The sequence below is a fragment of the Triturus cristatus genome, chromosome 10 (assembly GCF_964204655.1).
Source record: "Triturus cristatus chromosome 10, aTriCri1.1, whole genome shotgun sequence".
Classification (NCBI taxonomy): domain Eukaryota; kingdom Metazoa; phylum Chordata; class Amphibia; order Caudata; family Salamandridae; genus Triturus; species Triturus cristatus.
The window spans coordinates 164,715,421-164,731,033 of record NC_140593.1 but is presented as its reverse complement, the minus strand read 5'-3'; the positions used below and the strand labels follow the sequence as shown (position 1 = coordinate 164,731,033).

General features: G+C 43.9%; 1 protein-coding gene across 7 annotated transcripts in view; it reads right to left on the bottom strand.

The window, feature by feature from the left end:
• The window catches only part of HDAC8 (histone deacetylase 8), an 841,291-nt gene that overhangs the window by 560,985 nt on the left and 264,693 nt on the right, over positions 1 to 15,613 (bottom strand). The gene's annotated exons all lie outside the window — the stretch shown is intronic.

Here is a 15,613-nt window from a genome sequence, read left to right as displayed (position 1 = left end):
ACGGCATAGTCGACGAGAAAATGGACGACAAAATAGGAGTAATATGCAAGGTAGAAGATCTCTTTGATCAAGATGTCGACGAAATTGTTGAAGGTGATACAGATACCATCGACAAAACTGTGGTCAGCGACAATTTTGTCATCGTCGATGCCGTTGACGGAGCCGCTACCGTTGAAGAACAAGTTGTCGTTGACAGCGGAGGCATCGTAGATGATAGTGCCGTTGTTGATGGGGGCGCCGACGACGGTGGAGATGCCGACGAAGGTAGAAGCGTTGACGCTGGTCGAATAGTCAACAGTGCAGGCACCGATAAAGAGATGAGCACCGACGGTGTATTGGGTGTTGTTGACGATGACAACGCTTCTGTGAATTTAACCCTAGTCGACGAAGTCTCCGAGGACGATGTAAGCATCGTTGACGACTGCTGGGAAACGAATACCAATAGCGGTTTCATGGCCGACAAGGTCTTTTTTTTACAACGTCACCTTTACAGCCTTCGAGTGAGTTTTTGGAGGTTTCAAGGCAGATCTTTCCTCAGAAGGGAATGGTTGCTTCCCTTTTTTGAGGCAGTATGCGCAGACTCATGATGGATGCTTTTTTATGTCCCTCAGGGGATTCCAAAGATCTATCCCTCTCTTTAGACAGTTCAACAGATGCCTGGGAACTGACGTTCCCTTCCTCATCAGCAAGCACAGAAGACTTAGATTTTAGTCTCTCCAACCAAATAAGCAGTCTGCCTTCTCTATCTTTCTAAGTGTCTGTAGAAAAAGTTATGCAAATTCTACAGTCTTTTACCTTATGAAGAGGGTACAAGCAGTAAATACAATCCTTGACGGTGGGGATGATTCAAGCATGTGAATCTATAAAAGATCCAATACTGGATAAAATGGGATTTCCTAAGGCGTGAGGTGTTGACATCAACTACAGAGATGTGGCTGCGCCTTTGTGATCCTTATTTAGGTAATTTGCTAGATAGCATGCTAGGCCAACTTAGCTTACAAATAACTTTAGGTGGGGCTCTAGAATTCCGGCAGGGAAGAGTAAAAGGGGTAAGTGGCTTAACTGAGGGCCACTATTAGCGTTTTTTTAAATGTGCAATTTTGGGTGATACATTTTTCTGAGTACTAATGACTTTTACAATGAATTGAAGTCCTAACAGATTAATTATATTGTAGGTGAAACAAAATTGCTGCCGTATTAAGAGGTGTGTTTACTATTGTGTTTTTATTGTGCCAGATTGTTTATTGACACACCATTTTATGAAAATGGATGATGTTTCTAATGATCAGTTTAATCTTCTCCTACTCATTCCCCCTCCCTATCAATGTCGCCCTGCGTGTCTTCTCTCCCCATGGGTTCTGCAGACTCCGCAAGTTGTTTTCCTTCCAGGGCACTGTACTGTGAATGAAACTTTCTTCGTGTGCGGGATGCAAAATTTCAACGGCCTTCCACTGTAACTTCCTCCTGTCCGGAGATGCACAAACTGCTGTGCATCTCTGGATAGCAACAGTGCACACGGTGCTGGAAAGTTCTGTAGAGATGGGCCAGTTCTAATGTGGATTATAAGTATGTGTAATTTTGTGATTTGTTTAGACTGTGTTAGCACTAGTCATGTGTATAAATGTATATATGTATAATGTGTATTAAAAAAAACCTGATTTTGGACGTTAGCCAGAAGACTTTCCTGTTCCTCCCGAGACTCTGTCCATTTATTCAGAGACTTTCCACTCCACTGGAGATGCTGTTAGGTTGCTCTGTGATAGACTATTATGTTGCCTTTCCTTTTCTCGGAAGACTCTGTCCATTTCTCTATTGATTTTGGTATTCATTTGGGACTAAGAATTATTTTGATTTCTGATGATGTACTCTACATTTATGTCTTCATGACATTTAACCATTACTCTGTACTGCTTGATTAATGAGATTTTGTAATAAAATCCTTTAACTTTTCCATGATCTACAACTCATTTATTGAGTGGTCCCAGTTACTATTTACTCTGCTCATTTTGTTGAGCCTGATGTCAAGGAGGGTGATGACTTATTGCACGATCAAGGATACAGGAGCCGAGACACCAGAGGTAAATGTTTGGGTGATCTAAATTTGGGAGTGCATTAGAACACAGGGGCTTGGCTCCCACACTACCAAGGAGACGGAATCAAGTGGACAGAGACTGTGGTGGGGGAATTGGCACTCTAGGAGTTGAAGCGGTTAATTCCAAGTAGACACCTGGCATCCTTTTGCCACCTAACTAGACATGGACTCTTCAGATATGAGCTGTTCAGAGATATGTAAATCTGGTTAAATGCATTCAAACGTATGATTTGTACTATGTACTTGATGGTCTATGATAACTGGGGTTCTATTTATGGGGAGGCTCCGTTAAGCAAGAGCAAAGCTACCATACCAAAGGTGCGTGTCAGTGCATTAAGGAACCCATGCCATGCCGGGTCCTATGACTTCTGCAGTATCGGAAAAGTGTATGAAAACTGCTGTACACTATTTTGGCCAAAGCTGGGAAAAACAGGTGGATATTATATGAAGAATTAATAAAAAACAGGTACCCTCACCCCTCAAAGTAACTACTTGATCTCTGCTCTGTAGATGTGGACCAATCGTTACTCAATTCTTCAAGAAAGAATGCATTGTGACATTCAGAGAAAAAACAACAGGCCTGTAGAAAGCCCATCACTAACCACTGTTCAAACACATAGGTTAAGAAAGGTTCTCTTGTGTTCAGTTTTAAGCTTACGTGTATAACAGTAACTGAGTATTACCCTTTCTGATGGGTACTTGTAACTGCAGATTCTTGTGAATAATACTCCGGTGTCAGACTGGATCCGGAAAAACTCTAAAGCAGTAATCCTGAATGCTCAAGGTGGCTTTTGTGCCCTTCATTCTGTCCCAGAAATGACAAACTGAACCACATATAAGTGGCACTCATGTGCTGACATCAGTTCCCTTATTTCTGACCCTTCAGACAACAAGCCTGAGTACTAATACTCCTTTCATCTCATACAAGAGTTTTCTGATTTTTTCCACTCTAGATTGTACCAAGGAATAGCGGGTTGACAATCAGCTCCTTGTTGAGTTCTCCAGTGCAAAGAAGGACAGGGCGGTGCAGAAATATTCCATCTCATGATGGATAGTCCTCTTCGTTAAGATCTGATATGCTTTGCAATGACGGACGTCTTTTAGACCGGCTCCCCAGGACCTCCACAAAATCGAATTTATCCTTGCACAAACCTACTGTTGCAATCCCTGGAGTCTGGTCCTTTGGCTTCTTCCCTTCTGTTGTGCCCAGAGAAGATTTCGGCAAAAGGTTGAGTGGCAACTTTAGGTGGAAATAGAGGTGCCTAATCCTTGACGAAGTAAGTCATAGAGACATTTTTTTGATGGACACTCCCATGCGGCATGAAAAAAGTTTCAGACGATTCGCGATTCTTTGGGTATTTTGTAGTTCTCATGTTGGGGCCCTTTAACAATGACGCGCACTCTTTATCAATTAACCCTTAGCGGGAGCTTTGAAATACGCAATGAAATATGCAGCTGCTCGTTTTTATTACATTTGCATACACCCACGTCATATGGGCGGGTGAAAAAAAACGTATTTCGAGACAACCCCACTGCCTATGCATTGTCTCCCAGTAAACCCTTGGTGGGAGCATTTAAAAAATCTTCATCCGCCACATCTATACAGGTATCGATAACAAAAACATGCCAATCACACTTAAATCTCTATTTGCATCCAGTATACGTTCCTCAAGTTTTTCCAGTCCAAACAAGCTATTAATATAGCGTTGTGAACCTACGTTTAAACTTTATGCTAAACATGAATTTTCCGTTTCCTGATTTTGATATTGATACAGGAATAGAAACTTGAAGTTTGCAAAGGATGAGTGGGTTATTAGAATGTGATATATTGACTACGCCACACAGGTGGCTTTTCATTCAAGTAACCTTCAGAAAATGAAACAAAGAAAATTGAATGCCTATACTTTTGAATTTATGACCATGTCGATATGGTTGTTTACATTTTAAGCAACATATGAGCGTCTAAACATCCCATATATCTCTTTACAAGTGTTTGACTACAGGATGGCTCCCTTGCCAGATATGAATGACTCCCATCCACCAGACAAGGCTAAAAAAGTATGAATGTTTAAGAACATGACCCACAAATGAGTTCTGCATCCATTTGCATGTGTGTGTGGGGGTGGGAGGGGATTTGAGGCTGATTTGCTGTGTCTCACTGTATAGCATGAAAAAACAGTTAACAACTTTTTTAGGAACTGAATTGATGTCTCCACTATAAAGCTAGCTCGTTTGTACATCTCTTCTGTTTTCTTCTTCATCTAGTACAGTTGATGCAAACATTATGTAGCATACAAGAATGTTGCTCTGAAAGGAGTGGTGTAGTATAGGCATATTGAGTCTCTGTTCTTGTAACAAGCTTGGTACTCACATGATTACCATGCACCTCAGTGTCAAATACATAACTGAGATGAAGAACAACCAATTCTGTTGAATTTTTGACTTTTTCTTTTGTTTTCTTTTTTGTCTTTCTATGTACTTCTAAATGAGAAGATTTTCGAGTCAGGTGAGAGCCTTACGCCTCACATCTATGCATAGAGTGCATGTGTAGGTAGGCAGGGGTATGACGAAGGCCCCTGACGCTTATGGGCTCTTTGTGAGGGCCTAAACATGTTGGCTTTTGAGTTCCTATTGAGAAACTCATTTCTCAATCTAGCCCCTTCTTGTTTTTATTTATACCTCCAGTACCCTAAGAATAAAAAAGAACTCCCTTTGGGTATACTAACAGGTATTTTCTGCGTTTTTCTTTTGTTGTAGATCCTTGCTTTGTTCAGACAAACCTTTATATAAGAACTCTTAGCTTCGGTTGAGTCTGCCCTGGTGGTACCATCCTACCAGAGTGTGGATAGGCACCGATGAAGAAGGATGCCACTATTTAGTGACTGAGGTGTCTATTCCAATAATTTTGGATATCCAAGTAGTTTTCTTCTCTCCTAGTCCTTTCTGGGTTAAGGGACACCTGGAGAAATCTGGACAGTGGGGGACTGGAGAGCTCTTGAGGAACTTACCTGTAGTAGGACATAGTGTATCAGTGGCCCTGGAGCACGGCAGGCCCCTTCATCCTGAGCTGATCATTTGCCCCCAGGTTGATCGCTAATGTCAACGCCACAGTGGGAGCTGGTAGCTAGATATAATGACTGGCCAATTGCATTTGATCTCATAAACCTGGCACTGCCGATCTCCTGCCCTTGCTATAACTTCAGCTTCATCTGCTGGGAGCCTCCCAGCCCAGGCTCCTGCGGCCTAGTAGGTCCCCCCCGGAAGTCCTGCCTACACGGTGCCGGTCCGTATAGACACAGGACTGGGTGGTGTGCTCTGTAGTAGCTTGTGTGCTACCTGACTTAGCCACTCTATCAGCGGGTTGGCTGACTGCTCATGCTGACCCTTTAATTATTTGCAGCACACCTGGTTATTTTCTCTTGGGGGAAGTGGGTCGACCAACGGCAACTGCTATAACATGGTTTCCGGAGTCAATTGACACACCTCAAGGTTAAGCCCGCTTACAGAGAAAGCAGGGGTAAAGATAAGGGCTCAATCAAAATTTGACTGATTCAATAAGACACCTTCGACTGCGGGCAATGATTGTGAGGGTGGGTTGCCAACACCCTGTAGAGGGGAACCTAAAGACACAGACATTATTCTCAAACTGAAAAGTAAAATTGGATATGACCTTCGCAATGTTGGCTCTAGGGTAGCAGAGGATAGGGTCTCAAGTTGGAAGATGATGTCCACACACTAAAATCCTCGGTCACCAGACTGCTCACCGCTACTAAACATTTGGAGAACAGGATGTCGAGAACAGGTCTAGATGCAACAACCTACATTTCGTGGGGTTCCCAAATGGAGCTGGGGGTTGAACACAGACAGTTTTCTTGAGTCCTGGCTGAAATCCTGGATACCAACTGACCATTTCGCTCAATGGTTTGCGCTGGAGTGTGCCCACAGTTCCCTGACCCACAAACCTCACCCAGGCACAACCCCTTGACTGCTCATCGCCTATGTCCTGAACTTCCAAGATAGAGACAGTATCCTTCGGGAAGCACCAAAGCTGGAGATCTCATTTTTCATTCTATAAAGATTATGATTTTTCCGGACTAATTCCAAAATGTGCAGTAGAAGGGCAAATGCTTTTACAAGGTTAAACAAAAGCTTAGAGCCACAAACCTGCAGTATACGCTGATGTTTCCTGCAACCTTAAACGTAATACACTATTCTCGCACCCATTTCTCCGACTTCCTGTGGCAGCCTGGGAATGGACGGCCGAAAGAAAATTATCCACCAGAGGCCTCAGGCTGGAGTCCGGCGCAGTAGAGCGTCACCACCACCAGCACAGAACACTATCACGTAACATCAGAGGAGCCAACAGGAGCACATCCGACTCTTCTGAAACGGATGGAAGTCTATTATCCTTAGCCACGCAGCCCCAATCCCTGCATCCTATTCCACCGCTCCCTCAAACGAACGACAACGCAGAGCGTCCCCTCAACAAAAACTCTCAGGGTCCAGGAACCCAGGAGGCTGCTTAAAGCTGAATGCCCAGACCTCAGACTTCTTGCAATAAACATAGCCTAGATGGCCAGAGTCATGCAGCAGTCATCATGTGTACAACTATACTTCCATAGTGGAGGTCTCCTTCTTTAGCGCCAACAACCAGGAATTACTGTTTTGTTGTATGAGGATTTTGGGCAAAAGATGCTTCTAAGGGGGAAGTATAGGGGCGGATTTTGGGGGTAAGGGAACTGTTTTATTTTGGTTAGCTTCAATGTTTTTAGTGCAATTCTTAGCATATACATGCTCATAATACACCTTGCTCTTTATTCATTCTATGTCCGATTACAATGGCTCTGATGAAATGGTGTTTGGAGATGGGACAAACACCATTTCACCAGAGCCATCGTAACCGGACGGGCCACAGAACCTTGGACACCCATTGTTGCTCCTGAGGACCTTGACTTCACAATTATAACCTGGGTTGTAAATGGTATCCTAGTACATCAAGCACAGAGTAGTCCTGCAGCAAGCTATAGTGCATTTCCCCTTAGTGCTTACGCTACCAAAAACGCACCCCTTAAGAACGAGATGCCCTTCCCTTGGCCACTATGGGTACGACAGGGTGTTCCATGTGGCTTTCTTTAGGGGAACAAAAGGGGTGGCTATAGTCCTACACAGACGTTTCCCCTAATATCCACGATATTAGACCCCATGGGTAGATACTTGGGAATAGAGGGAACGTTGTAAGGAACTCATTACAACCTCCTCAGTATATATGTCCCGTCTCAGGCATCGTAAGCAGCCATGGAGGTTGCAGACAGCTCGTCTTGACCTTTCGCCCGCGTGTTACCATTCTAGGGGGTTACTTTAATGCTGTCCCTGGCCCTCTTTGTGATTAAATAGTCACCCCAATGGGGACCTCGAAATTATTAACTCCTTTGATGTCCTCCCTGGGACTGTGTGACATATGAAGAGTCAGGCATCCCCAGGGAAAAGAATTCATGCGTACCTCTGCAGTATATGTGACCCTCTCCGGAATCAACCTCTTTCTATTCCTGGAGACACATGCACTCTACACCACAGCAGCAGACATCCTACCGCGTAGCGCTTCTGACCACTGGCTGGTTCTAAGGCATATGGGACCTCCGTGGCCACACGACTCCTCCTCGATGCATGGTACCTTTCCGACCCCCAATATGTTTAAGCCTCAAAGACCAAAATCAAAGCATATTTCTAAACAAAGCAGGACTCATCCGCCGATACCCTTTGGTCTGCGGCCAAAGCCATGATTAGAGGTGTGGCCAAATCCCTTTTACCGCCAGGCAGGGAAAACTAAACAAGTCCACATGGTCAAACTAGAGACTTATATTCTTTGAACAGAAAAACAATGCATTATTAACCCCGTCCCTACCCTACAGAGGCAGCTCAATAAGACTTTCCTGCAAAAACTTGCATTAGAAGAAACTCAGCAGTCCTAAGGAGAGTCTCAATAAAATGTGTGTATGAACATGTAGATAAATACAGTAAATTACTTTCCTGGCTCGCCACTAAGGACATGACCTCAAGAGCAGTCCCATAGATTGTGGACAACATGGGTGTGCAGAGACGCTATTGCCGCAAGCTTTGCAGACTAATATCTCAACCTATATTCCCCAGGTTCCCAACGGTAATGATATGTTTCTATCACCATTGCCTTCTCAAAGGGAAGATCTTGATTCCCTACTTAAGTTGGAGGAGAACGACAAAGGCTTGACTGATTTTAAAGTAGACAAGACGCCTGGCCTGGATGGCTACCCAACTGCATATTATCAGCGGTTCCGTGAGCTGCTCACGCCCCGGTTGCTGAACCTATAGTTAGAAGTCGAAGCTAACGGCACATTCCCTAGAGGCTTAGATCTGGCAACCATAGTGGTGCTACACAAAGCACGACTGCCCCCTAACCGCTGGGCCTCATACAGGCCTATCTCTCTAACACTGAACTCAAGATATTTGCCAAGGCCCTAGCCCAACAGCTCTCTCGGGTACTCACAGATCTTGTCCATGCCGATCAGTGTCGCTTTATGCCAGGATGTAGCATCTGTCCTTGTATCAGAGGCCTCCATCTCACATTGGCACATAGGTCGGAAACACCAGACATGTGCAAACTACTTATCGTAGACTTTGAAAAACATTTGACACCATACATTGGTCCTTCTTGAATGCAGTCTTAAAGCGTATGGGCTTTGGCCCTAGATTCCGTAGATATGTCAGGCTTCTTTACTCTACACCAGAGGAGCAAATTTACATCAAGGGAACGCTTTCAGATCCATTTCTCATCAGACGGGGCATCAAACAGGGTTGCCCCCATCACTCCTCTTTGCCCTGGTGATTGAACCTTTAGCCCGGCTCAAGTACAGGGATGGGGATGGTGCCAGGAGTCGGAGGATCGCATCTCCCTCTATGCGGATGATGTGCTTCTCTACATTCGTAATCCCTCAGTTATAGGGCCTCAGTTATTGCGGCTTCTATCGCTTTACGAAGAAGCTTCTGGTTTGCTCACCAACTGAACTGAATTCCTTATGGTCTCCATATCGTGAAATGTGGACAAAGGCGCATGGCAGGTGCGAATTCTCTTAATATAACACCGTTGGAAGTACGCATGAAACAGTACTTTCACAACTGGAAAGCTCTGAAACTGAATGGTCTAGGTAAAGTGGCACTGTTTAAAATGATCATCCTAACGCGCTTTCTCTACATTCTTCTTATCAGTAATTCCAGCACAGTGGTTCAGCACGCTCGTGTCGCACATCCGATACTTCTTGTGGGCAGAAAAGCCCCCTCTCCCCTGCATAGCATTTCACAAATGGTGCCATCAATCTTATGATGTTGGCATGGGCATGGCAGACATACATCTTTATTATTGGGCCTCCCAGCTCCTCGTATACAATAACTGGCTGACAGGAGGCTGGGGAGAATCAGCATATAAACTAAAACTGAACCAACTGAGTCTAGAAAACGTCCTGCATGTCCTCTATTGGGGCCCACTTCACCAGGGCCATCCAGAGCCCACCATACTGGGTGTCCAAATGTGGCAGGCTGCACTGCGGTTGATCGGCTGGTATGGGAAACTTACACAGCAGACCCCACTGTGGTCTGGCTGCTGGCTTAGCCAGGTTTCACAACTAGATGTGGGGCAAAATAGGGATCACACTTTTGGGAGATGTCTGGTGATGTTCAAACCTTGACTGTGTTTCACGACTTTCAAGCACAGTATTCCCTTTCTTCTACCCAATTTCATAAGTGTTTGCAGCAGAGACATGCACTCTTGTGTTACCGATGGAAAATGGAAGACCTTCCAGAATTTAGCCCACTCAAAGGCAAGCTCCACCAGGGCCCACTGGGGAAGCAGGGTTTCTCCTAAATCTACAAAACACTTATAATTAGTTCCCCCACTGCCTTTGACTTGCTTAAAACGAAATGGGAATCCTGGGGTTGTACCCTTGAAGAGACTGACTGAAGGGAAGCTTATATGGCCCCCTGCACCCTGGTCCTTCTGGCGTGCCTACAATTGATTCAACTTACTTATCTATATATAACTTACATCACACCGCAAAGCATCTGGAGGGCCTACAAACAAACTTCACCCAACTGTCCCCAATCCCTATCAGCGGATGCGGATTTCTTTTATATGGTGTGGTCCTGTCCCATCACAAACAGGTACTGGGAAAACATAGCAACGATAATGACTGAGGTTCTGGGGCGGGCAGTGGAATTTACTCTGAGGGTGGCGATGTCCGGTATGCCGGAGGATCTGGATCTCCCCCACCATGAATGGATATTAGCAGGCATCGCCACACTCCTGGCCAAACGTGACACAGAGTGTTACTGGACCACTGCCACAGCTCCTAATGTGGCAAGATTTGCCTCTGCCACGGACTGGTGTGCTAAGACTGAAAAACCCATGAGCAGAACCACAGGGTCTCTGAAGAAACATGATACGGGGGAAATGGTGGATCTATTCAGGTATGGCAAACGAGCACTGAAGAGATGGAGGGAATGGTGGGAGGGTCACTGAGGACCAGGGCGAGAGTTGGGGAGGGTGAGAGAAACATTGGATGTGGTTCTTGAAAACATGTGAGGTCGTGGTGTATTTTAAAAGTAATAAAGTTAGTTCAAATAAAAAATAAAAGATTTGCTACGCTCTGCTTAAGAACCAGAGCTAAGGCTGCTACCAATGCATTGGCATGTGAAGTGCTTGCCCTGGAAATCTGGCAAGCAGCAATGTGGACATCAGTGCACATGTTCCTGAAGCACAAGTGCCTTGACAGTCAAGTCTGTAAGAATGTGAATTTTGCCTATTCGGTACTGCAGGAGTTTTTAGTCTGAGCCATTCCACAGACCCACCACCTTGGGAGGTACTGCTTTGGTGTCTATTCACAAGGTGAGGAAAAGACGTATCCATAAGGAGAACAAGTAATTTACCTTTGGTAATACTCTTTCTGGTGGATACTCTGTGTAACCACAGATTCCACACCGCCCTCCCACTCCGCAGAATGTACACTTTTCCACCTAAAAATGTCTCAACCTAGAGATCAGCACACTTGTCATACCAATTTGGTAATGGGCTCTGCATCTGAGGGTGTGACAAGCCTGCAAAAGAAAGTGACGTCAGAGAACATGGGTGGTGCGGATATGCGGCTCCATTCGTCATTTCCAGGGCAGAAAGTAGTCGGCACGGAGACGCATGACGCCATCTACTAGTGCAAAGGATTACAGCTTTAAAGTTTTTCCATATCCAGTCTGACGCCTGGTGAATATTTACAAGATGTAGAATCTTGAAATCTGCAGGTACAACTGTAGTTATGAGCACTCCCAGAGTATTATTATCAGTGTCTGGGAAGGTATCTTCTTCCAGTTTTTTTCTTCTGGTGCCAGAAAAAAAATATCTTAGGGTTTAAAGAGCAGAGCCTGAGAATTCCCACTTGCAGGACACCCTCACATGCTCTTCTAAAGAGAAATGTTGGGTCAGCGTAGCTACCAAGAATAGAGACGTTTTGTGATACTGCTGGTGTCCTTATCTGAGACCAATCTGAAGTTGACTTTGGGTTAGGTCTTTGTTGAAGATTACCTTAAATTATCATCAAGGTCTATGGTTTGTAGATCCTGAGGAAAGCAGAATCAATGGTGGCGAATGGTCTTAACTCATACTTCTTTAAACAACAAAATGAAGCCTTTGTAAATATCCCTTGTTTTTGGAGGGAAGCAATAGAAAATAATAATACTACAGAGTTCAAGAAGGCAAACAACGGGCAAATGGTTTAAATATACAACTCAGATGTGAGACAATGCTTGGAGTCGTTCTGAATGAAGACGGAATCCTCATCAGGGGAGTTCAAAGCATCCATGTAGGGGACAGAAGTAGTTGTCAAAGAGGGAAAGGATGACCTGGAATAAGCTATCAATGTGGTGCCCTTCAAGTGTGTCATACCATAGTGCCCAGTGTCTTCCTGGAAGAGTCTTGGGCTAGAAGTCCAAAGAATTCCAGAAAGAAGCAGTGGTTTCACAAGAATAGCTATTAAGGAAGAAAAATCAAAGAACTAAGAGTGAGGGGGAACTAACTGACACTGTGATCGTTTAAGGTGGAACCTCCCTTCACAGAGTCCAATGGCACTGTAGGCTTACAAAGGGAAGAAATAAGCATATGTTAGTGCACTAAAGAGACCTAGTTCTGTTCCTTGCTGTGACGCATCAACAGTACCAGAAAGGTGTAGGGATGCTGCTCTAAAATACCATGTGCAATTTGCAAAGCTGGGAAGAATGGATTGCAACTTTATGGGAAATCGTAATGGATGTGTTGCACCCCCAGTACATAACTACTAGATCTCTGATCAGTAGATGTGTATCAACCATATTTGGACTCAATAATTATTAATATGTCGGAGTAATCTACAGCTGTGAACGAGTAAGTAGGAATCTGCATATAAGGGCAATCTTACTGAGAGCAAAAAAGCCAGTCCAAAGAGGCTTCCTTGGAAGGGGGAGTTCCAAGCTCCAGTGAATATACCAAAGAGGCTCCTCTCACAATTTCTTAACCAGTGTCCAATTCTGAATAGCCTAAATGTGGTTATTTTGATGGGCTGCGTTTTGAAAAACCATAATTGATACACAAGTTTTAGAATTATTTTAAGTAGCATCCTTACTGACGGCTGGGAAGTCCCATGCCTTCCCAGTTCACTTTAAGGTTTGCAACTGTGTGGTTTTTATGACACAGCAGGGCAAGGCAGGAGAAAAATGTAATCTCGCTGTAATACATCTGACATAGAAGGACACCGTCTGCACTTTTCCCACTATTTCATGTTAATGGATGCAGATCCCAAATACAGCAGGTCCGTCCAGTGATCTGTGCTGTAAATTTACAGAGAGAAAAACATGGTTCTACCCAGCTGCCTACCCAAAAGATGAAGAACAACTTCAGTGCCCAGAAGAAGAACTCACACAGGGTGCATATCTTTTAGTGGCCTTACACTCCTCTTGTGGAATGCATCATCATCCCAGATCAGAAGCATTCAAAATAAAAAGTGTTTCACAAAACACCTAAAGATTGGTCTGTTTTAACACCAACTGCTTACTTTTATTCAGCTTCACTCGTCTCTTTAGTGCGGAGAAGAGCACCTAGAATAAATACAGTGCTTATCAAATACATAGGACCAAAACATTCAAAAAAAGAATCACTGCGGAAACTAAATCGGAACGATTTCCAATAAAGCGTAAATGAAATTTAAGACGTTCCTTGCACCACAAACACATATGAAAGAAAAGCAGGTGCTGGAAAGGAAAGCAATTTTCAGTTCACTTTTCTGCACATGTTTAGTGCCACCTTCTAGAAATGACATAGGAACACAGAAACAGAGAAGGGCGAGTCTTAAAGGAGTTCTATAAAGGAAATTGACAATTGCACAGAAGCAGATTGTAATGTACTCGGCATGAAGAACTGAGAGATGTCTACCAGAGACTGGGCGTTATAGAGTCTTTCCGAGTCAAGAAGGTCAAAGCAAAACAGAAAAAGCTAAGTAGCCACCTCGATGACAGCGGAGGGATTAAATATATTCATGCTAAAGAATGTCAGAAAGAAAATATGAACCATCAACATAAAAGTATTTCTTATATCAGATTTAAAGAACCACCACGCACCATAAAGTGTCTGGTTTACAGGGTAATAGACAAGAGAAGAGAAAGGGAGCTGCAGCAACTAACCTGCACTGAGAAGGCATGCACCCCAACTGCTGAAGGATTAGCAAGAAAGAATTCTAACCTCTCTCCCCATCCCAAGTGTAAATCTCCTCTGCTGGGTAAGAATGAGGGATGGGGTGGTGCGAGAGGGGCAACCAGCCTGAGAACTACAGAACTGTCAGGTTCCGTCTCGCTGCTATGGCATGAGAAACAAGTAAGGGTGTTTACACATACATGAATACATTCTGGGGACATGGAAAGAGAGAGTTGACCTTTATCACGCAAGGTACATTTGAAGTCCAAATATTAAACATCTGCATTTTATCTAATTTACAGCTGTAAAAACTGAACCTCTTGCCTAACAGATAATAATTCTACCAATGAACCATAATAATGTTCAAGTAAACGCAATCACGCCTCGTGGGTAGCTAGGTCCACACTGCTCCAGGTATACGTATGTATGTGGCATTAAAAATACATCAAACCATGAAAGAGAGATGCGGTGAGTGGTATTGAAATGTGGCATTCATGCCGAAAAGCAGGCGATTCTACATCATACCAACACTTTATATGCTTGAATTGTTAGATCTGGCAGGATAGATAGGAACTTTAGGGCCAAGTGTCTTTACCCAGCCCAGGCCGTTGCCTTATAATCTTGGGCATCAGGTTTCAATCACACATTACAGAAGTAGTGAATAATATGTCAGGATCAAAGCCAAGTTCCTATGACCTCAGAAGGTGAGTCACACTCCTCACAGGAGTATTTTTCTCATATACAAATAATTTGCTAATTTCCAAACCGTATCTCCTGTCAGGTTGGCTGCACCACAGAAGTAACAAGGCGACTTCCAGTGTTGCTCACCGCCTTTTTTTATCAATTGTATTTTCTCATTCGATCTGGCGCCTAGCGTTGAGGTAAGCCAAGGCATGTTCCTGCTGCTTAACGTGGCACCTAGGGCATCTCCCGGCCTACCCAAGGAGGTTGTGTGGGAGGTCATTTACTGGACAGTAAGTTATTTAGAGACATTCAGCCGTACAATCAACACCATAAAATGATCACGCAGCGCAATCAGATGTGACACAAGTGTAGCATACTACTACGAATAATGTAATGGGAGATATTTATATATTTTAGTGGTTATTTTATGATTTTTTTAGGTTTTGTATGTTATTGTTTATGCTATTTGAATAAAGAATTGATTGATTGATTGATACGAATAATGTTCCAATAGTTGTGAGGAAATTCAACCGTACAAACAAATGGTTACACCAAACAAAAAACCGTGCATGCACTTCTTTTTTTATGTTTCAACTGAGAACAAAAGTAATATGGGTATCCCCCACTTTATCCCCTCAAGAGCTTTTTTTCTTTTTTGCAGACTTCAAAAACATTTAAAATACCTTGCGGCCTGACAACATTCCCATCTCCTAACAGTTGTATAGCTCGAAATCCTATGTTTCCACCAGCATTGCAAACCCAGGGTTTTAATACATGGACAGAGGGCGAATGCCGGTCGGACCTTTTTCAAGGCAATGACTTCCTCACGTTTGATCAATGTAAGAAAAAGTTTCATCTAACAGGGGGGACACGTATGCAATATTATCAGATACGCCATTGGCTTAGCTCTCACACCAACATCCAGGGAGCCACTAGACAACTTACTGCCTTTGAATCCCTGGTCCGTAAATTTGTGGGCTCGAAGGGCCTGATTTCTAATACATATACTGTCTTACAGCATTGTCGGTGGCCCACGCCCCATGGTTATCAGACACGATGGGCTTCAGACGTGGAAGAGGATGTACCTCCTGAAGGGTGGGCTC